Consider the following 22,647-nt stretch of genomic DNA (forward strand, 5'->3'; position numbering starts at 1 on the left):
CTCCGCAAGGGCCTGAGAAGAAGAAGAATGACGGGGGTGTGACAGGGCCATCTTGGCTGCCATATTCTGTACTCTCTGCAGTCTACCAGTTAAAAACTTGTAAGACTCCAACAGGAGAGATTTACAGTAGTCTCACCGGCTTTAAATCACGCTCCTAACTACCAAGGAGCGCGTTTGAGCAGGGAGCAGGGGAAGAATTTTCCTCAGAACCCTAATGAGGGAAAAACAATTCCCCACGGTTTTATTAACATGTGTCTCCAAGGTCAGCTCCTCATTAAATGAGACTCCCAGAATGAAAACTGACTTAGATGGTAACAGTGGGGGGTTGGCAGGAATAGTCCAGAAGTCGGTCGGAGAAGATAAGGTACTTGAGAAAGTTAGAGCTCTTAGCTTTGAAAATTACAATGTTTTTTCATTTTTTTTTTTATTTAGTGGAACGATGATATATACTTAGCGCTATTGCCATTTGTAAGACCTTACAGCGCTGGAGAACCTAAAATTGGTAACTAGGTTATGAGGGATGGGAGATAAGAGTAATAGGCTGGCTGAAAACAAAACAGTGAAAACATCCTGTAAAAAGCAAACTCTCACAGAATGCAAGATTAAGTAATGCAGGAGAAGTGAATACTGTAGGGAGGTGGGCGGTGTGAGATGAGTGTGGTGGGGGGGTTAATCATATTTATGTCTTGGTGGTGAACTCCGCTACGCTCGCAGAGTTTACGGAGGTTTCTGTACTCCGCGGTACGCGGGGCTCAGATAGTTCCAAAAAACTACATTCCGCATAGCATAGCAGAGATTTTTCCTTGCTATCGTTCGTCAACATCAAATTGCCAATCAAAAGCAAGGAAAATCCCCCTCAGGGAGTGATTTTTCTTTGTTTGTGATCGTCCACATCAAGTTGGTGAGTTCAAGTGTGGAAAATCTACCTCCCGGTGAGATTTCTCAATGGGGCGGTCAGATTACTCATTGCGACTGGTCCTGTATGCTTGCGACCGCTCGGGTTGAGAAAGCTGCTGCTCGAGTAAAAATATCCTCGAGTGTCAGAACAGAAGTAGTGCTGGCTTCCACTGTGCATGGTCAGACGAAAATAGGATTGCAACGTCTCATAAACGAACTGGCTGAATACACCAAACAGAACATTCTACAAATAAATACCACGAAAACAAAGGTCATGATTATAACTCACCGTCGTACAAAAGTACCGAATTATATAATTGACAATAACAAATTGGAAGTAGTGGATAATTATAAGTACATGGGAATATACTTGGATACACGGTTCACCTTCTCCGCGCACTTCAATGACATCGAGAAGAAAGGGACAACACTACTCCATGCATTCAGCAGTTTATCTAAATCACTTAAGGGCCCCCTGTTCACCCCCCTTTTAACAGTCATCAAAGCCAAGCTACTTCCAACAATAGCTTATGGCAGTGTGGTTCATTGTGGAAAGAGCGCGCCGCTCTTGGACAAAATCCAAACAAGGGTGTATAAACGCATATTCAGATTGCCATGCGACGCCTCACCCGCCCAGGTTCGGCTTGAATTTGGATTGAAGTGTCAAACATTGCAAAAAAAATACGACACAGTTAGATTCTGGTACAATGTGTGGCGAAACCGTGAGATACAAATTAACCTTGCTCTCTGGGAAGCCATGCAAAGCAACCCAAACTCCCAGCATGCAAAGTATTTAAAATCCTCCCTAGAAACCACAGCGCTGGCGTCTTCGTGGCAAAAGCAGTTACCAGTGTCTTCATTCAAACAGGCTACCAAAAAGGCAGCTAATTTGCACTCGTTGATTGACGATAAAACAATCCTGAGACAACGCTCACACTCCTGGATGATAATCCAATCATATAAGAAGCTGGCCCCGGCACCCTATCTAGGGCTAGCCTTTTCCTCACATCTGAAATCCAAATACCTAACCCTACGATTGGGTAATTTGCCTACAAATGCTGCCCAACCGGGCTGGAGGACACCAGGCTCAAAGGAGTGTAACTTATGTGGCGCTGTGGTACAAGATCTCATTCATCTGATCTGCATTTGCCCGCAACTAGACAGTGAACGTCGGCACCTGCTCAAGGCAAAATTCAACAAACTAGGAATCCGCACATGCTGCTCAGCCATAGTCCAAGTGTTAGACTCAGCGGACCCTCAATTTATCTGTCGAACAATTAAATATGTTATCAATTTTGAAAAAAAACAGAAATTGTGTCAAGACCTACTACAAATTTGATCTCTCCGAACTTTTTAACCTGTATTTACAATTTTTTATACCAGTACCACTATGTTTACCTTTTAAATCAATGTTTGTTTTATTATTCTATAAGAACGTGCTTTCTCTGATCCATCTTAAATCAATGTTGCATCTTATATTGTAATGGTTTTTATTAACTACACAATAAAGAATTTTACTCTCTCACTGTGCATGGTGCCATTTGCGATGATTGCCGTGGAGACAAGCATCTGGCACTGAAAAACACCGCAAACAGCATTTATCTAACGCACTCCGCTGCTCGTGGAGCTCCGCGTGATGTGGCAGATGTATTTTTTGCTCTTCGCAAAGTTCTGCGTAGAAGAACTCCAACCTGGCTTAATCATATTCCGAAGGGGGCCCTACACCATAGTGAGGCAGATAAATCCATGTAATTGGCTGGAATTATTGCGAGTGGACCAAATACGAGCCAAGGAGCAAACATACATGTTTTCCACTATACACATCCACCTGCTATTGCAGTACCTCCAGGAATGGTGCACTTCCTCACCAACTCAAAATATTGTTGTTCAATGAAAGATGAGAAAACTTAAGTATTGCTTCACTAGCAAAGTGGGGCTAATGTGTGTGGTTGTAAATAAAACCAATCTGGCCACTCTGTTTTGCTTTATTTATTTATTTTTTGTATTTTGAAACTTTTTTTTTCTTTTCATGGTGGAGAAGTGTGGCTCAATGGTCAGAGCGGCAGACCCTGATGCAGAGATCTGGCCAGGGACCAGAGTTCAATTCCCGCCTCGGCGGGTCTTGGGCTTAATTTCCTCGGACCTGATAATTCTCGCCTCGGTGCCTATTCTAATCATGGGTCCCACTCTGCAACTCTGGGCAATAGCTTGCTTAATCTCCACAACAGCCCCAACAGCGCTAGGATGCCTGGCTGCACCTTGGGGGTGCCCAGGAGTGGCCGCCTCACAGGGAAAAGCCAGGAAGGGTTCCACAGCGGTATTCGTACAAGCGCCGGAGAGACCTCATGTCGGGTGATTCGGGCGCTATACAAGTACTACAACATTTACCTTTACATTTCATCCCAAGGCTGCACTTTGGAAAATGTAAGAAAAAGAAGACATTTTCAACCAAAGTGTTTCTTTCTTTGGATCCATTTCCCAGGGAGAACAAATAAAGGAAATAAGAGGCAAGAGATGGTAAGAGCCATTTGTCATGGTTTTCAGCAATTGAAGAGGAGCGAGACAATGCCAGAAAGAGAGGGAATAAGAGAAAGAGGAAGAAAGGGGAGGGGGGGCAGCAGCCAGCGGCAGAGCAGGTGACGTGAATATTGTAGGGAGGTGGGCAGGGTGACATGAGTGTAATGATCATCATATTCAGAAGAGGGCCCCTAGACTGTGGTGAGGCAGAAATCCATGCAATCATTTGGATTTATTGCAAGTGGACCAAAAATGAGCCGAGGAGCAAACCTTATGCTATCAGCTAAGTACTTAATCCTGCTATTGTCCAAATCATGAAGCTAAGCATGGAATCACGTTCTCTTCCAACACATGAAGCAAGGAGTCCATGTAGCGGGCACAGTGCTGATACACAAACCAAGGTAAACAAACAAAAAAAAGAACGCGCAGGAAGGAACATACATGCAATAAAGAGTAAGACCACACTTAACAGGGGCAGTTGGCTGGGAGGGTCTGAAACACCAAAAGGAGGGTCTACTTAGGCGTATCCACCAAGCGAAAGCAGGCATTTGGGATTGGCACTAACAGAAGCCAAAAGAAAAGATGGGAGGTGCTTTCAGCACATATTCTGGATAGAGCATGCCTCACAGCGCAGCACATGGTAATTGCAAAATATCAACAAGCATTGCCAAAGCTAGGTTTGTCAAACAAGAGCTATTGACTCTACCAATGTGTGATTCGTTTCAGGTAAAGATACTCAATAAAAATGTAATGGTAAAGGCATAGGAGGGTCAGCTACACACCCAGCAATTGTATCAAATGTAAAATTATTTAATCAACCCTCACTCACAGTAAGACTAATCACAGGTATGCTCACTCACACACACATACACACCTTAACATAATTTCAGTCAAAAATGATCACACATGCACAGTACATACAATATCCCTGGGCCCCAGCACACACAAATAACCACCACCTCCCTTCATTCATCTTCATGTCAGTGGCTTGACAGTGCTTCACGAGATGATGAAAGCACCTTCTTCACCTTACCAACTCGAGTACTGAGTCACAAGACATCATCAGAACAGAGATGTCACAACAGGGAATTGTCAACACCTGATCTAAATATCATGCAATCTGTGTATTATGTGATTTAAAGTCACTCACAGTGCACACCAGCTTTACCATAGTGGCTTCTACTAGTTCTGCACATATGGTGAAGTCATTGATCAAATTCTCAGAAACAGGAGACATTGAGCAATAATTTATTTTTTGAGGAGCAACTTCATCCTTCCCATTAGTCACAGGCAATATATGGTCAAATGGGAATGATGGATTCCCCTTAGCATGTGACAAGTGAGAAACAGTGGGGTGAGAGCCTCAACACTTGACCCATCCTCTGAAGGGAGGACAGGGACAGTGGACCTTCTGCTGTCACTTGGAGTGCTCGATAAGACTGCATCAAACATGTGACTAAAACTTTCGGTTCCAAATGGTGTGTGATAAGGTGAGCCATACAAAGGTTGTACATATGAGCATCTGGCAATATTTGCCTTGGAAACTGATCAATGTAAGGCAGTTCAGTGAAGTGAGCTCTATTCAAAGTGATCATATTTTTCACTTTTACCCTTTTATCGTCCCCCATCTACCACATTAGGCTTCCTGAATTTTCTGTGGTAAGAGATGAGGCCTTTCTTAACAGTGAAAGGAGAGAGAGGTGATGTGCCATGACTTTCGGGATGTCTGCCATTTTTCCCCACAATGCTGTGCATGGCTGTGAGACTCAGAGTTCTCCTCGCTAATAGAGCCAGGAATAGGTGGAGTCAAGATGCTTTTTCACTCAATTGGTGGGTGTGTCACCATTCATAAAATTGTCTATTTCCCATCTCAAATGTCTGCAGTTTGTTAGAGTTCCAAGATCTTGACACATCATTACATCTCCAACACAGTGGTTTTCTCATATATACCGTCCGCTGTCCTATTAAAGGTCTAAGAGGAGTATTATGGTCTTCACCATGATAGAATGAATTGATGTGTTTGGCATGCAGCCCTGTGAACACTGAGATTCCATCCTGCAGAGAGGGATTGCCAGTCCACTCCAAACTGATCGCCGGGACAAGTTATCTAAGTATGGGGGCTTGGGCAAACCTAAGAGATCATGTCGCAGGTGCCCCATTTATGCTTGCAGAGTAGAGGTAGTGATAGGTAGTAACATGGATATAGAATTAAGATTGCTATGGTTGGAATGTTCATTATTTTTAACATGATCTATGCAAGAATATAATAGTATCAATACATACACTGAAAAACTATCTTCATATCTTTCTTGTGATTTACCATGGGCATGTATGAGTAAACAACAAAAGGGATAAGAGCTGTTTACACAATTACCTAGGGGGTCAGAGTCTCATGTTCGAGGTTGCCAAAATCATCTGCTAGCCTGTTCGGTTTTGGGGTTTGGCATAGGCACTGTGAGCTAGTTAGGAATTGGGTTGAAAGCTTCTTATGGACTCAGCCCCTGCATTCAGAAGTTCTGTCATCCTAATATGCAGTCCTACATTTTCTAGCGAGAACCATATACAAAATGTTCCCACACCTAAACTTTCCTTTTTAATACATATAGGTCATACCTAAGGTAGGCTCAAAATGCCCATTGGGTGCAGGATATTTTAAAAGTAAGGCATGTGTAAGAAATTGGCTTATTAGTTGAAGGGGGTGAAATTCTACTAAAGCAACCACCATAAACCTTGGGCACACCACAAAAGTCACTAAGTTAACATGTGCTTAATAATCTTGTTACTTGGTACAAAAGTAGTCAGGCATTACTTAGAGGTAATGTGTAAAGAATATATTTAGCACTTGAACAGTAACAAAGTAAAATGCAAAACACAAGAACATTTCAATTCCAATTTAGAAAAATAGAGTAAAATGTAAGAAATATAGTGGTGCCAAAATGACACATAATGAACTGGAGATATTCAGCATCAAAGTATACTGCCCAAAAGAACAAAGCACCCTTCTTGGTTATCTGGTCTTGCTAGACCAGGGGAAAATCATAAGTTCAGGCCAACCACTGTGGACTGTGTTCCGGATATTAGGACCAGGATAGTCCAGGAATGGATAGTCTTGCTGAAAAAAATACCTCCTCAAAGGATAGTCTTGCTAAAAACGTTTCCTTCTCAAACTTTAGTGCAAAAAATTCAGTTCAGTTCACAGTGGAAGAGGCAGTGAAGAGCAGGGAGAGCATTACTGATGGTCGTCGTTGTAGCCTGAAGAGGAGGCTGGCTGTTGCGGATGTGGCTGGGTGATGATCAATTGTGAAGCTCAAAAAATCAGGATTTCTTCTTTGCCACATAGGACAAGCTCAACTGAAGCCAGCCAAGAAATCAGGACCTGGGGCGGCACCTCTGTGAGATCACAAACTCACTCCAACAGAGGCCAGTGATCTCAGGCAGGTCTTGTTGGAGTTCCTGGCAGGTCCAGTACCGGTCCAGGTCTGGTACAGCAGGGTTGCTGGGCAGTTGCAGGCAGCCCTCTGGAGCTTATTGCATCCCTGTAGCTCAGAAAAGGAGGTCAGACTTTAACTATCTGGGATGAAAGGAGCAGGTCATTGTGCAGGATAGACATCAATCAGCAGGGCAGTTCTTCTTTGTACTGAAGAGTAGGGTTGAGGATTTATTTTCTATACCTTGTGCCAGCTTCATGAGAGTTGGCATCACCAAGGCAGAAAAACCGGAACAGACATTCAGAATTGAAGTGGTCTAACCCAGGTTGGTGTTTCACCACTTGGACCACTTCAAAAGTGTAGGATACTTACCCCTCATTTGCATGAGGCATGTCAGGGACTTATGGTTTCTCTGAACTCAGAAGTGAATCCCAAACTAATCAAATCAAGCTTTATTCGGCTAAAAAGTGCAACCATAAAAGCATCCTAAAAGTAATAAGATCTTCACATTTAATCACAAAATTTACAATAAAATGCATGTGGATTTCAAAAGTTAAGAAATTTCAACATGGAGCCCAAAAAAGACATTATGCTTAAAGTGCCACATATAAGATATACAATCAGGAGCAAGGCTATGGCCCTAACATCTTCACATTTCATCAGAAAATATACAGTACAGTGCATTAGAATTTAAAAGTTTCAACAGCCAGCTCAAAAAAGACATTAAACATAAAGTGTCACGTGTGAAATATACAATCTAGAGCTGGACTAAGACCCTGGACACAATGTTTCAATGTGCTACCCATCTTCTTCATATACAAGGGCCTCAAGATGTGAATTCTTTTTAGATCTTGCATAGGCCAGCGCATGTGCTGCCTCTACGAGGCATCAAGTAATCTGTATGTGTTGGCTGAAACTCCGCCTATAGCGGGTAGTTTCTCCTGCCGCTTTCCATTCATTAACTCTGTCATTTATTTTGTTAGCGGGCTTATCATTGGCTTGCGATCCGATGTCGAACTTCCGTTTTGCTTCCGTTTCGCAGGAAGCAGCAGCGACCAACTACAGTTTCATTCGCTGCTTGGCATTATCTATTCATGTAGGGACTACTTCCTTGTTTCACCGTTCACCACTGCTTGTTTTAAATGACTGTGCTTGTGTGCCGTGCGACGTGTGCAACCTCAGACGCTCCCGCACCCTTTAATCTCCAAGTAAAAATGTTTTTTTGTTTGTTATTTATAACCATGATGCCTGTTTCACGGGTCGCCATACACATGTTACATTGCACGGGCGCCATTCGATCCGCATTTGCTACTTTGACGGTGCTTTCCATAAGGAACTTTGCTTAAAGTGCTCTTTGTAAGTGACATTAGTTTCTTGTGTGTTTTTTTTTTACTTCGGCAGCGCGGTGCACCTCGTGTTCAGAGGCTAGAGACATGGCACTTGGTGTCTCCCCTGCCTCTCCCTCTGAGCGTAGGACACCTTGCTGCTCAACATAAAATAATGCGCAAATTGTGGGAACAGTCATGCACCGCTATGTGAGCACCGCACTCGCTGCCATGTGTACTCCGGTGCACACACCGAGCTCACCCCATCCGTAAGCAGCGAAATAATGCGCAGCCCTTGTGAACAGGAGCACTTGTGCACCGCTCTTTTAGTGCCGTACCACCACAGTGTGTGCTCAGGTGCACACACAGAGCCCACCCTATCCTTAAGCAGCAAAATAAAGTGCCGCCCTAGTGAACAGGAGCACTTGTGCACCGCTCTGTAAGCACTGTACCACCACCATGTGTGCTCCGGTGCACACACAAAGCCCACCCCGTCCATAAACAGGGAAATAATGCGCAGATCGGGTGAACAGGAGCAGTCATACACCGCTATGTGAGTGCCAAACACGCCACCATGAGTGCTCCGGTGCACGCACTTAGCCCTCTCCGCCCGTAAACAGTAATCCGGGTCCTTGTTCGCTTCTCACACAGGTTGTTTGTATGTGGGGCATTGCCTCAGTGGCGCTTTGTTAATGTTAATAGGTTGTCTTTCCAATATTTCATTCCGCACTCCTGCCATTTCTAAGCGCTATAACTGGCAGCTGTTGTGTTACTGTTACAGTGTTTATTTTACATCGCACATTCACCTAAGACAACGAAGCAAATCGGTGCTTGTTCTGTTCCTTCAAAACAGCGCAGCAGACGCTGTAGGTTACAAAGAGAAGAGATCCAGGCTGCATGTCCATTGTCACAGTGTCATTTATAAACCCTGTGCTTTTCTGGGCAGACCTCTTTCATAACCTATTCCCAGCCACCCCATACTGAGCAAAATACTGCAATATGGGTTTACAGGCCCATTCAAATGATGGAGGGCCTGGAAGAGAAGGCTAAGGCACTAGTCATAGCTGTACAATTTCAAGCCAGCGTGGTGTTTGCACACAAAGGCAAGCGCCTGGCCTGGCACACCACCCTGCTGCTGCAGAGTCGTACAAGAAAGGGGCTAGAGGCCCGTGGTATTAATGTCACGACAAAGCCCTCTTCTTTTTTGTAGTGCATACTTTGAATACAGCCACCTTTTAAGGAGTCTTTGTTATTTCGTGAAGGCTAAAACATGTGAGACAGTGACTTCTAACTAGTATTCGGAGAATGCTTTGTGTAAATTGTTGACACGGTACGTATCCTGTCTCTGTCATCCTGAGGCTCTCCGCCCTTCCATGCTGTACTCACTTTAACCCCTTCCATGCGGCCGCGATTCTGCACCTGTGCGGCAAAATCGCAAGTGGGCGGGTTCATGACGTTTCCAGCCATCATCAGCACACGAGCGCCATAGTGCATAAAGGCTGGGGGCCGTCATCAGAATGCAAGGGGTTAATGCACACTATTGCGGTTGTGTCAACAAACCCAGCCCAGCGTGCTGTCTGAAGGCTCGTTTACACCCTTGGGGTGCCATCTGTTTACTGTCAGGGATTCGCAACCTCTCAGCTTCTTGTTTTTCTGTCCCCTCTGTGAAGTGTGAACCGGGCTCATGGTATCATGTGCTTGTGCAGGGCCGAGATGGTGATCTGGTACAGTGAGGCAATAAATGGTGGAGCAGATACAACCTGGGAATTATGCACCATATTGATCACTTCCTTCGTAAGTCTGTGGATTTGTCATTACCAGAAATACATGAAATGAAATTGGGTTCAAGGACAGAGTAAGCTAGGGCGGCCCTTACCCTGAAAGTGTCCGTGAACTCCCACCTTGATCAGATTACCCTGTCAGACGCTAATTATCACCGCTCAGACCACTAACTTTACCGACTGTTCTCCTCGGGAGACTTCTGCATTTTTATCCCTTTTGCGGTTGTCGGAGGAGCAAAACAGGGAGGGAGGTTGTAAGAGTTCTTAGGAATATGAAATAAAACTTCAGCCAGCACATGTGCTCTTCATAGAAAGGTCAGTGGTCTCTGTGAAATATAAGTGCAAAGGTCAAATTCTTTTTTCTAGGACTCCGTTGCCTGGGTTGCCTATTACCAAGGGTGGTACACAGGCTTGATTCTACTACCCGCCCCTTTCTTCCTACAGCTTATACTTCTTGTCTCTTTCTCTAGCCCTTTCTGGTTCTTTCTCATACCTTCTTTCTCAATTTGTTACTGTTTCCCTGTATTTCTCAGGCATCTTTCTCCCTTTTGTGCGTATCTCTTGATGCTTCAAATTTCCAGGCCGAATTTGAGCTCCAGTGCCTACCACCTGCAACTCAAATTAAGTACTAAGAGTGACTGTGGGACTTGTCTTTCTATTTTCATTTCTATCATTACTTAACCTTTTAGTTCTCAAGCGTTCATTTCTCTCAGTTTTGCACGTTCTCTGTCGCCCTTTCTATTCTTCCTCTCTCGCTCCTCTAATTATCTCTTTCAGTTCTTCCTCTCACCATTTTCAATGCAATAGGTCTCGCATTTGTAAGGGTTTGAGCTATTGGCATCGTAAATGACAATGCCTTTTATTTATGTGTTTCGAAACCCTGCCAGTGGTATGTAAACATATACTTTGTACTTATAGTCCTTGCTTACTAGAAGCAAGGCTGGCAGTATGTGCACCTGTTTTACTGCCAGCCTTGCTACTCTAACACATAAATAAAGAGGCATTGTCATTTACAATGCCAATTGCTCAAACTCTTGCAAATGCGAGACCTATTGCTTTGTAAATGCTTATTTCTTATTCTGATTGCCTTTTGGATATAAACAGCCACTGCATTTCAAACTCTGTCAATTACTAGGCCTCAGATATGCTCAAAGACAAGTTTATATGTAACAGTCTCTCCTTTAAAAACAATGGACATAAAATACTCTTACTAATGTCTCTATAAAAGTCACAGAATAAAATAAAATGCAACGTTGTCTGATCTGATTTTCCATCACAGGGACACTTCGGGAGATTTTGTTTTCACTTGCCCATCATTGGGAAGGCTATTAAATGATGGGCTATTCCCATTCTTAGGCTTGTGAGATAAAATCTGTATTTTATATTTGTTACCTGGAGAAAATAATATTGTATCCCTATCCCAAGGGTCCTATCGCAATATGCCCGGGTCAGCTGTTTCGAGTTAGCCTCAACTTCCCTTAGCCAACTCCAGGATTCTATGAGACCAGTTTTTATGTCTTTTTTTATTATACTCAAGTATTTCGGAAGGATTATTAAAATTGATATTTGTGGCACATTCAATTAAAGATTATTAATATACATCAGCCGTGGGATTTCTTTTCCATGGTTGAGTGCGAGGCAGTCCTTGATAATGTCCTGAGTACATTTTGTACCCTCCTTATTCCACATTCCATACCAGGCATTTAAAGTTGCTGTACTAATAAAATCACTAATATAAGAAGCTTCCAACTCTTTGTGCACGCTATATGTGGGGGTGGAATTGGGGACGGCTAACAATCTGAGAAGAAAAGGGTTTTCTTCAGTCTGGAGGATGGAACGTTTAGCCGCTCCCCAAAGTGCTGCGCCATAACAGGTTCCAGCGAGACACTTGCTCTTGTAAAGTATCATGATTTTCCTAATAGGCTTATTACCCTTTTTTGTAATCTGAAGATTGCCTCTATTATCCGAATAAATTTAAATTTACAATGTTCAATGTGGGCTCCTCAATGTCCATTTGCTGTAAATACTAATCCTAGGTATACTAATGAATTTGTTGCTGCATTAGGGACACTATTTACGTGGTGCGCCCTAGTTTTTACTTTTCCTTGCACACACACCATCGTGAATGTCTTTTTCAAGTTAAGTATCAAATCTTTTTCCTGCATATATTCTGCAAATTCCTTGATTAAAGACTGAAGCCCATTATTGGTTCTCGATAGAAGAACTGCGACCTCTGCATAGTGCAGATTGGGGAAAGCACGTTAACCTACTGTAGGGACATCAGCATTTAGAATTTGCAAACCCTCATCTACTCCAGTTTACTCCAGCTAGATTGCTATTTTATTTTCCTGAGGGACAGCCGGGAAAAGTAAGGAGTGTAGCACTGTGTTGTTAAAATTGATTACAAATTTTATACTTTGTGTGTCTTCATTAAAATTGAGTGCTGCTCACCCCACGTTACTTTAACTCCCTCCCGCCCTGCACCGCGAACCCTGCAGCCGACTAGGAGCTGTTCAGGGATTCACGCGGCCGGCATTTTCCGTCCTGTTTGGTGGTGACAGTCTAGTTGTTTTTTAGACACCCGCCCCCCTCTTCCTTCCATATATGGCCACCACTAAACGTCCGCGCAGCGGGCGGGCGCAGCGGGAGCAGGACATCGCCTCTCGCCAGTCCCCCTGGTCGATCGTCACAGGAGCATATTGTCTACGACAGAGAGGTTCTTTTGACTATGAACTCTGGTAGGGAGGTGTGTGGGACACTGCCAAAGCAACTGGGGATGTCAGGTTTGACCTGCTCCGTATGTAATTTTGCTGTCCCATCACCGGATCGAGTGAGTGCCTTTAGGAGTGTGGAGACTTACACTCAGGTCTCTGTACTTCAGGTAAACGTCAGATCACTTGCCAAGCACCATCTGGAGGTACATACACTTATTGTGGAAGAATCTCCTGATGTCTTCTTTATCTGTGAAACGTGGCTCCGAGATGAGGACACGACAGGCATAGTGAATCTCACACTCCCAGCGGGATATTTGATCGAGACACTCAATAGGAATACCAGAGGTGGTGGAATCGCAGTTATTTACAAAGCCCAATACCCCTGCTCTTTTGTCAAGGAGGATCTATGTGGTAGTGAATGTGCCCGCTTCAAGATTACTATTAGTGCACAAGTCACACTCTCGGGTTTGTATATCTACCGACCAAGGCCCTGCCTTGAAGTTTATTGAGGCTCTGTTGGAAATCGCTAACCCACTAGTGGTGGGATCCGCCAATTTCACTATTCTGGGAGATCTGAATCTCCATTTCGATCAAACCCAGGATCCTACTATTTATAAATTACTGGCGGACCTGGCCACCCTCCAGCTAGATTTATTGATTACTAAGGCTACGCATATGGCAGGTCAAAACCTGGACCCAGTGTTCCCGAACTTTCCATATATGAAAGGGGAGGTGCCTAAGCCTATGGCTGTATGGACCACTTTTTGGTCAAAGTCAACATGGATATCCCGGAGCCTTTATTGGTGGAGGGGGTGTACAGAGTCCAAAAAAGGCCCTGGCACAAACTCAAATTGGAGGACTTCCACGCTTCTTTAGGGACATTTCCCCTTCAAAATTTAGCTGACCCGGAGGCGGCGTATACTGCCTTTTGCTACTGGATTGTGAAAGGTTTGGATGCGCTCATTCCTGTCAAATGTACTAGGGGTCGCAGGTCCATCTCAAACTCATGGTATCATGAAACCCTGAGAGCTTTAAGGAAGCAATGTAAGAGAGCCAAGCGCTCTTAGAGAAGGGACTACAAGGAGGGTGATAAAGCAATCTATCTGGCAAAATTGAAGGTGTATAACAAAGCGATTTGTTCTATGCGGAGGAAATAAAATCTAGCTCGAATCCCACCAAATGCATTTTCAAAATTGTGCAAGAATTGAAGAACTCAAGATCCAGGATATCTAAGATATCCTCTGTACAGCAATGCGAAGAACTAGCTATCTTTTTTATTGAAAAGGTGAATAATATCTATAAGACCTTCCCGTTGCACCCTCCTGGTCTATATGATCTTGTAGACAACAGGTCAGGGGACACCACTTTAACATCTATCCCAGAGATTTCTGGAGAAGAGCTAGTCAAGCTTTGCAGGAAAGTGAAAGCGGGCTCGCCATCAGACCCTATGAGGCCGGCTCAATTTATGGAGTCCCTGGTGCACCTTCAACAGCTGATCGGTGCAATAATCAACCTGTCCTTCTCCACTGCCACAGTTCCTAAGGCCTGGAAACAGGCACAAGTTACTCCCATCATTAAGAAACCTTCACTAGATCCCTCCAAACCCGAAAACTTTAGGTCAATCTCCCTTTTTCCGTGGATGGCCAAGATTGCCGAGGCCCATGTTAATAATGTTCTCTCTTAGTACATGAGCCAAAATAACTTCTGGATCCGTCGCAAAACGGATTCAGGCCTGGCCATAGCACGGAGTCTGCCCTTCTTACCTCTACTGAACATCTAAGGTTGATCCTCGATGCTGGCCAAAGTGCAGCGCTGATTCTGCTAGATCTCAGCGCTGCCTTTGATACGGTTTCCCATGAGATCCTTCTGCACCGATTGGAGGTGGTAGGGATCACGGGAGCTGCCTTACAGTGGTTTCGATCTTTCCTAGAGGAGAGATCTTTTCGGGTTTCGGCACCATCGTACATTTCTCAGTCTCACTCTATCGGCCAGGGAGTCCCGCAAGGTTCGGCACTTAGTCCATCTTTGTTTAATTTATATGTGCAACCCCTGGCGGTCGTGGCTAAAGAGTGGGACCTTGAGCTGGTATCATATGCGGATGATACACAGCTGGTCATTACACTAGCTGAAGGGCCATCGGTGTCTGCCACGAGGTTTAGAGATGGCATGGCAGCAGTGGCCCAGTGGATGTCTGAGAACTGCCTGCAGCTCAATGCCAGTAAAACTGAGGTACTGCTGGCAGGGAAAAACACCGCCCTCTGGAACGAACATTGGTGGCCGGCATCGCTGGGTACTATACCAACGCCCAAGCCCCTAGTGAAGAATTTGGGAGTATGGATGGATGCCTCGCTCAGCTTTCAGTCCCACACAAAGAGAGTGGCAGCTACTTGTGTGGGCTTGCTAAGAGGCCTAAAACCTATCCTGAAGTACTTTGAACCAACAGCTCGCCAGCTCATAGTTCAAGCCACGATCATCTCGCGCCTGGACTATGCTAGCGTGCTGCTCCTAGGGGCGAACAAAGCCGAGATTTTGTGACTTCAACGAGTCCAGAATCTGGCAGCAAGAACTCTGATTGGGCTCCCTCGCAGATGCTCTGCTAGAGCAACGATTGGAAGACTACACTGGCTCCCGATTGCGTCGCGGATTAAAGTTAAAGCCCTTGTCATGGCATTTAAAATCCTTAAAACCGGGAGACAGGTTCTACTACGCCCATTGCTGTCCTGGTACAGGCCACCCCGGAGTCTGCGCTCTTCGGGGCAATACTTGGTAGAGGTTCCACGTACCAAACTTTGTCGTATGGGTGGTCGCTCCTTTCGGCTGTTAGCGGCCAAACTATGGAACACTTTGCCGGCCCACATCCGTGGTATTGAGAATCTGCTGGCTTTTCGGAAAGCCATCAAGACCATCTTGTTCTCACTGCCATAGGCTCCTGTATTTGCCTGACTGTCCTTGAGCATGTGATCTTTCTGGTCTAGCAGCGCCGGGACGCCTCTTTGCTGGGGCAGCTGTTGCGCTTTACCAAATCACTAGCATAACATAACATAACATAACATTTCCGTATAGGGAAAAGAGGAGAGGAGCAAGGACATATCCCTGCCTGAAACTATTAGTGCACTCTCCCTCTAACCCATATCGAACTCTTGTATGTATGTATATGGCATCAGTAAAGCGCGAACTGTCGCTCCGAAAGGAGCATCCTGGCGCTGTTAGAAATAGGGTGAGTACTGAGAGGAGGCGCTAGATTAGGTTCAGCACATAAGAGTCTGTAAGATTGAATATCCAAGTTTTGAGTCTCTTCCTGAAGAGGGGCTCAGTGGGCAAACATCTCAGGGCATTAGGCATGGCATTCCACACTTTGGAGGCTAGAACATTAAGGGCCAGATGTAGGTAATTTTTATTTACCGACCTCTTAAATACCGAGTCACACCGACTCGGTATTTAAGAGGTCGGAAAATAAAAATACCGAGATGTAGGTAATTGCAGATGTGCAATTACCGAATCGGAAACAGTCGGTAATTTCCGATGTGGTTAATACCGACCAGTTAATGCCCATGCATTCCTATGGGCTTTGAAGCCCATAGGATTGATTGGGCATATACCGGTCGGTATTTACCACATCGGAAAATACCGACTGTCACAAGGGTGCAGGGGGTGTCACTTTGACATCCTCTGGCACCCCCAAAAGAGGCTCGGGTGCCATGTGGCAGGCATACCTGCCCTAAGGGCAGGTCTGCCTGTCATATGGCATAGGTGTGCATGCACACATGTGCATGCACACCAGAAACGGTATTTTACCATCAAGTAGTATTTGATGGTAAAATACCGATGTGGTACTGCTTGTGGGACTCAGAAGAGTCCCACCTACATACCAATTGTCCGGAATCAGTAATGATACCGACTCGGTATTTTACATACTCGGTAAATTTACCTACCGGTAAATTTACCGAGTCTGTAAATTACAGGGACCTACATGTCAAATTGCTTTTACCGGGTGGTAACGGCCGAATTCGGCCGTTACCACCCGGTAAAAGCCTACCTACATCTGGCCCTAAGTGTTTTACCACCTTTCCTTTTTAGAAGAAATTTCGGGATATTCACGAGGTTCAGCCCTGCTGACCTCAAGACTCTGACGGGGTTATAGCGGGTGAACCTATTTGTTAGATACTTAGGTCGGATATTGTTTAGGGCTCTAAAAATACTCAATAGGATTTTAAAAATAGTTCTTTTGTGAATCGGGAGCAAATGCAGAGTTCTAGGGGCTGCTGATGCTGAGGATTGCCTAGGAAGTTTGAGTACCAGCCGCGCGGCTGCATGTTGAATACTCTGTAATTTCTTTAGAGTTTGTTTCTTTGTTCCTGCCATCAGCCCATTGCAGCAGTCGAGTCGTGAAAGTATCAAAGAAACTGCAACAGACTTTCTAGCGTCAATAGGCAAGAAGTCAAAAAATGTCTTCAAGGATTTTATCATACTAAAACAGCAGCCAGTTAGATTTCTTACATGAGGATCGAAGGATAATGAGGAGTCGTAAAGAATACCCAGATTCCTTGCCGACTCAACCGCAGTAGGTGGGTGAGTAGTGCCCTCAGGCCACCATTTGTTGGGGCAAAACTCCACAATTTTCCCCATGGGCAAAATTTCTGTTTTGCTCGAATTACATTTAAGTTGGCTACTATCCATCCACCTGAAGATCTCAGTCAAGCAAATTTGAAAGTTTAATTCAGCTCTGGTGGAATTATTTTCCAAGGAGACAATCAGTTGCGTATCATCTGCATATGAAGTAACGCATATGCCATGTAACTCGATAAGGGAAATAAGGGGCATCATATATAAATTAAAAAGGAGGGGACTCAAAATCGAGCCCTGGGGTACTCCCGCATTGATTTTTTTCTCCTTAGAAAGAAAGGAACCCAGTGATATGACTTGGGTTCGTTCCGAAAGGAACGAACTGATCCAGTCAAGGGCACTATCGATAATGCCGTTGCTTCTCAATCTATCAATAAGTATGTTGTTGGAGATGTTATCGAACGCCGCCGATAAGTGAAGTAATATCAAGACGGCGTTCTTTCCCTCATCTTGCAAGAATTCGATGGAATCAGTCAGTTCCATAGGGGCAGTTTCTGACTATAGCAAAAATTATGGGACCCCCTCTATTATACTTTCAGCCAGGGAAAGGAGAGGACAAAATTAGCAAGAACATGAGAAATTCCCCTAGGGCTATATATTTTCACATTTGACATAGTTCAAATAACATTTCTAAATACTCTCATTTAGATAACACAGATACCATGATTTTTATGTAATTTTCATTACTTTCTTTATTATTTTTTATTTTTTTATATATGTAAACATTTTCTTTTTTCCATATACTTTAAGTTAAGTGCTTTTACTGTATCAAAAAGTTTTTTCACCATTCATTTGGATAAAATACATTATACAAATATTTTAAGAACAATTAAATCAATCCATTAAATGGGCCCTGATAACCACACATATACCAACAATCACTCTCTATGCATACATCCCTCAAATCATACTACATACAACCACTAATTTCTGCGATGGAGGTAGTCCAGATGAACTTTGTGACTAGAACGCCAGGTCTACGCGTTTCGGTGGATTAAAACCACCTTCCTCAGGACCGACAGAATTTATCTTCCTGCCTTAGTGGTAACAGGGTATCTGAAATAACAAATATATATATATATGTATCTGTGTATATAGAGTCTACATAACCAACAATCAGTTACGAAACAATTCATTAATTCAAAAACATTTCTCAACTGTCTAGAGACAACTATGTGCAAACGGCTAGCCCACTGATTATTACACTAATAGTATCATTTATCTCACAGAGTTTCATCCTAGTAGACTAATAATTGGTTCCACAGGAATAGAGTTTCCCTCATTCCCCCTAGTTTTACATTGCAGACAATTATACTGCGATATAAATAAGTATAAACTGCAAGGAAAACATTAGAAGGACATACTACAGAGTTCTCTGAGCTTTTTTAAGAAAGAGGAAGGATAGAACATTTCATAATACCTTCTATGTCTGGCCAAGCATAGGTTACAGACGTATTTTTCTAACGTGTAAGTCAGAAGGCGCAATTAGTTAGACAAATCCCTAAGGAAGGAAAAAGTGCATATAAGTAAGCTCTCAATTAAAGATGTTATAGTTCATCAGCTAAATTTAACTACTTTGGGTATTACCTGATGTATCAAAGAAATCGCCCACATTTAGATGTACGTTTTATGAGAAATTCTCTTAGTTTCCTGAATCTACCACGCAGTCTTCAAATCCTAAAAGTAAATGTATCAATTTATGTATTACTATGTTGGCAGCTCATTACGCTAATTAGTAAGTCCTAGTGGTGACAGCACAAGGGCGCATAATATTCACATACTAACCTTATAATTCGATGTAGACTAGCGTGTGGTAATTGCGATTCCTTTACTTATTTATCAGGACTGGTTTCTTTTAATTATAACTGAAATGTTTAAATATATCAGTTATTGGAATATTATATACTTGATAGAATTGTATCTATTTTTATTTGAAAACACACCGCCACACTGACCTTTATGAATAGAAGAAGACGCTTTCCAACTGATTTTTTTCTTTATTTTGTACGATATTCCTTGCGATAATTGTGCTAAACAAATTAAAGGATAGTCTGATTATAGAGTTTGCTTCGGGACAAGAAATTGAAACATACCTTATAGCCATTTGATCTGTCATATATGAGCAATTTCTGATTTAAATTAGGTCCCTATATGGAGCCCATCGTTATATCAGGTTTATCTTCTAAACCTGTTGACGAGTATGAAACGCCTGGTATCCCATAATCCTAGACGATATCTTTTAAACTGAGCATACACTATGCTAATTAGGTTCTGCTGTTTTAATGTAACATTGTCAAATTCCTAAACAAAGATTGACATATCACTAGTAGAGTACCTGGGGCTATACTAAGTATAGCAAAGTATCATCATGACGGCGTCTGTTATAATTAGAGCTGCATAACGTGCATGGCGTGCAGCTAACTATATATGTCAGGTTTAAACGTCTCTTAGTTACTGTCTCGAGTAGAGCGGTCAAAATTCTAACGGTGTACTTACTTCTAATTCGCCTGATGTTTACTCAATTCGAGTCGCCATGCTCTACGTCGTCAAGTTGTGTTGAAGATTGTAAATGAGCGGTTTTGTTTCTTTTGTTTTATAGGAAGCAGATCCCAGGCAAAATTGCGCCAAGACCCGGCGTGACCCGGAAGTGAAATGAGTTGTGGGTCTCAACTACTTATTCATTCAACAAACCGAGCGCCATTTATAAATGTTGTTTTTGTTGTGCTTCTCGGTTTAGTATTTTAATGCTCTTGAATTCTACGCTATGTTTAGGAAAGTTACACAATTAAATTCAAATAATCGACAAAAGGATTATATACAACCAGTGAGTGTCATAATTTTAAGGACATCATGTATTGGCTGTTTGTTTTTACATATGTGTCTAATAACGATCTAATATATAAAGGGGGGGCCGAACATCGATGGAATATTCTAATTGAAGGTCTAACTAGAAGATGGAATAATAAGTTGTTTCCTGCCAACGTATTCGTACCTACATATAGGCGCCATTTGTAAATGGTGTTTATACTTACAAATTAAAAAATAGTTCTGATTTAAACAAACAGTAAAGTGAGATATACAGTATTCTGTATATTGGTGGTAACTCCACATCTCCAATCAGACATGTTTCGTCTGATATATGTATATATTGTCTTACATTACATTCATCAGACAATATTCATAAGCTAGGGTACAGTACTTTTTTTTCTATACTAAGAGGTACATATATTCAAGTCTTCTGTCTTACTATGTACTAATTCACACTTATATAGATTCTGATATTATCAAGTTAATCCTTCCATAGTTGCAATACAGATAAGGGTAAGAAATTCATCTATATTATTTTTGATTTCAGGTAAGCTCTATTAGTTTGATACTGACTACCTAAATGTTATTGGTAATGTACCAAGCTATGCTTTCATTCAATCCGTTTCGAACACTATCAAATTGAAAAATCCAGAAACATTCTCTTTTTTTCCGAATATGAGTCATGTTCTGTCCTAATCTGTGTTGTACCTTCTCAATGATGCACCATTTTAGATCATCTGGTGAGAGATTTGAGAGTCACATTGATATTATTATAACTGATGGTATTAGTTGTAAGTGCCTGGGGAACCATAGATGTGGAGCCTGCCATGTGTGTGATGCAGCACTTACAACTAATACCATCAGTTATAATAATATCAATGTGACTCTCAAATCTCTCACCAATTGTCGAAGTAGTAACGTGATTTATCAAATTCTATGTCCATGTGGACTTGCCAATATTGGCGAAACGGGCCGCGAATTTCGTACCAGATTTAGCGAGCATAAATCTGCGATAAGAATGAAGAGAATCACAGCACCTTTAGTCCAACACTGTATAGAGTGCAACATTTATCAAAAGTGTGGTGAAGAACTTATAGGTCTCCTGTGATAGATGTTTGGGCAACGTGTGGTTTGACATGTTTCCTGGTATGTACCAAGCGGTCTCTCAGATTTCTATTGCGTCGGTATGCCATCAGAGGTTTTGAGAGTTGTGTTTCTCCATCCTCTGTATTTAAGATTCTCCAATTCTTACTTATAATGTTCTTGATCTTGTAGTTGAGAGTTGAATGGTTGATGACACATGTTATCCGATCTGAGGATTTACGTTTAGTGCCATTAAGTAGGGCGTCACGATCAAAATATTTCGCTCTTTTAAATGCTTGGCGTATCAATCTGTGGGGATAGCCTCGTTTGGTGAGTCTGTCTTTAAGTTTTTCACCACACTTTTGATAAATTTGTACAATTACGGCAGATCCTCAGGTATTCTCTGAATGGTATTGAGTCTTTCTGACAATGCGGATGAAAACTTCCAAATTGGAGGATTGTGTTTTTAGCCGTAGGTTTTCTGAATAGATTTACCTCCAAGATATTATTCTTCCCATTAATTTCGATATCAAGGAACTCGACTTTCTCATTGCTATAATTCGAGGTAAATTTCAAATTTGGATCGCTCGAATTTAACCATGAAATGAATTCTTTTAAGTCACTTTCCTCTCCTCGCCAAACAAAAAAAATATCGTCAATAAACCTTTTCCAATGAAAAATTTTTTCAAAAAATGGGGCAGCTACATTAAATATGTTTTTCAGCTCCCACTCTCCCATATAAGTATTCGCTACGCTGGAGGCACAAGATGCCCCCATGCTGGTCCCTTTGATTTGTTTAAATAGGGTTCCCTCATATTCAAAGAAGTTATTACAAAGGACCAATTCTAGACATTGCAAAATAAACAGGTCTGGTCTGTTATTAGGATATCTCTCCAGTAGTGAAGCCACCGCTAGCAACGCTTGACACTGAGGGATGTTGGTATACAACGCCTCAATGTCAAGCGTTACAAGGAGGTCAGTGATGGGATTGAATTCCGTGCCCTCGATCTTAACAATCATGTCGCCAGTGTCGCGAATAAATGATTCATATTTCTGACTAAGGGGACATATAAATTTATCCACATATTTGGATAATGGTTCTGTACTTGATACAATTGTGGAAATAATTGGACGCATAGGTGGCTCACTTTCGTTTTTATGTGTTTTGGGTAAGCCGTACATTGCCGAGGTCACTGGATTGAGTTTATTTAGAAAAGTAAGTTCGTCTTCACAGATATAGCCCTCTTGGAAGGCTCTTTCAAATATTTATTTTATAGTCTTATTGAGACTTTGTAATTCTCTCATGTGAGCTGGTCTGTAGTGCTCCCTAACATCTAACATTTCTCGCATTTTTCTGTCATAGACAGATTTGTCAAACACAGTGATGCCCCCGCCCTTATCACAGGGTTTTATCACTATGTCAGTGTTGTTTTCAATCCTGTTCAAAGCTAAATTTTCTTGCTTGGATAGA

At 42.6% G+C, this 22,647-nt stretch overlaps 1 long non-coding RNA gene across 2 annotated transcripts in view; it reads left to right on the forward strand.

The window, feature by feature from the left end:
• LOC144819208 (uncharacterized) overlaps window positions 1–20,181 on the forward strand; it is a 131,167-nt gene extending 110,986 nt beyond the window's left edge. For both annotated transcript variants that reach the window (XR_013607233.1, XR_013607234.1), the window contains one exon: window positions 19,885–20,181. This is a non-coding gene — a long non-coding RNA (uncharacterized LOC144819208). The remainder of the gene's footprint in view (window positions 1–19,884) is intronic.
• The last annotated feature ends 2,466 nt before the right edge of the window (window positions 20,182–22,647 follow it).

The sequence above is a fragment of the Lissotriton helveticus genome, chromosome 2_1 (assembly GCF_964261635.1).
Source record: "Lissotriton helveticus chromosome 2_1, aLisHel1.1, whole genome shotgun sequence".
Taxonomy (NCBI): Eukaryota; Metazoa; Chordata; class Amphibia; order Caudata; family Salamandridae; genus Lissotriton; species Lissotriton helveticus.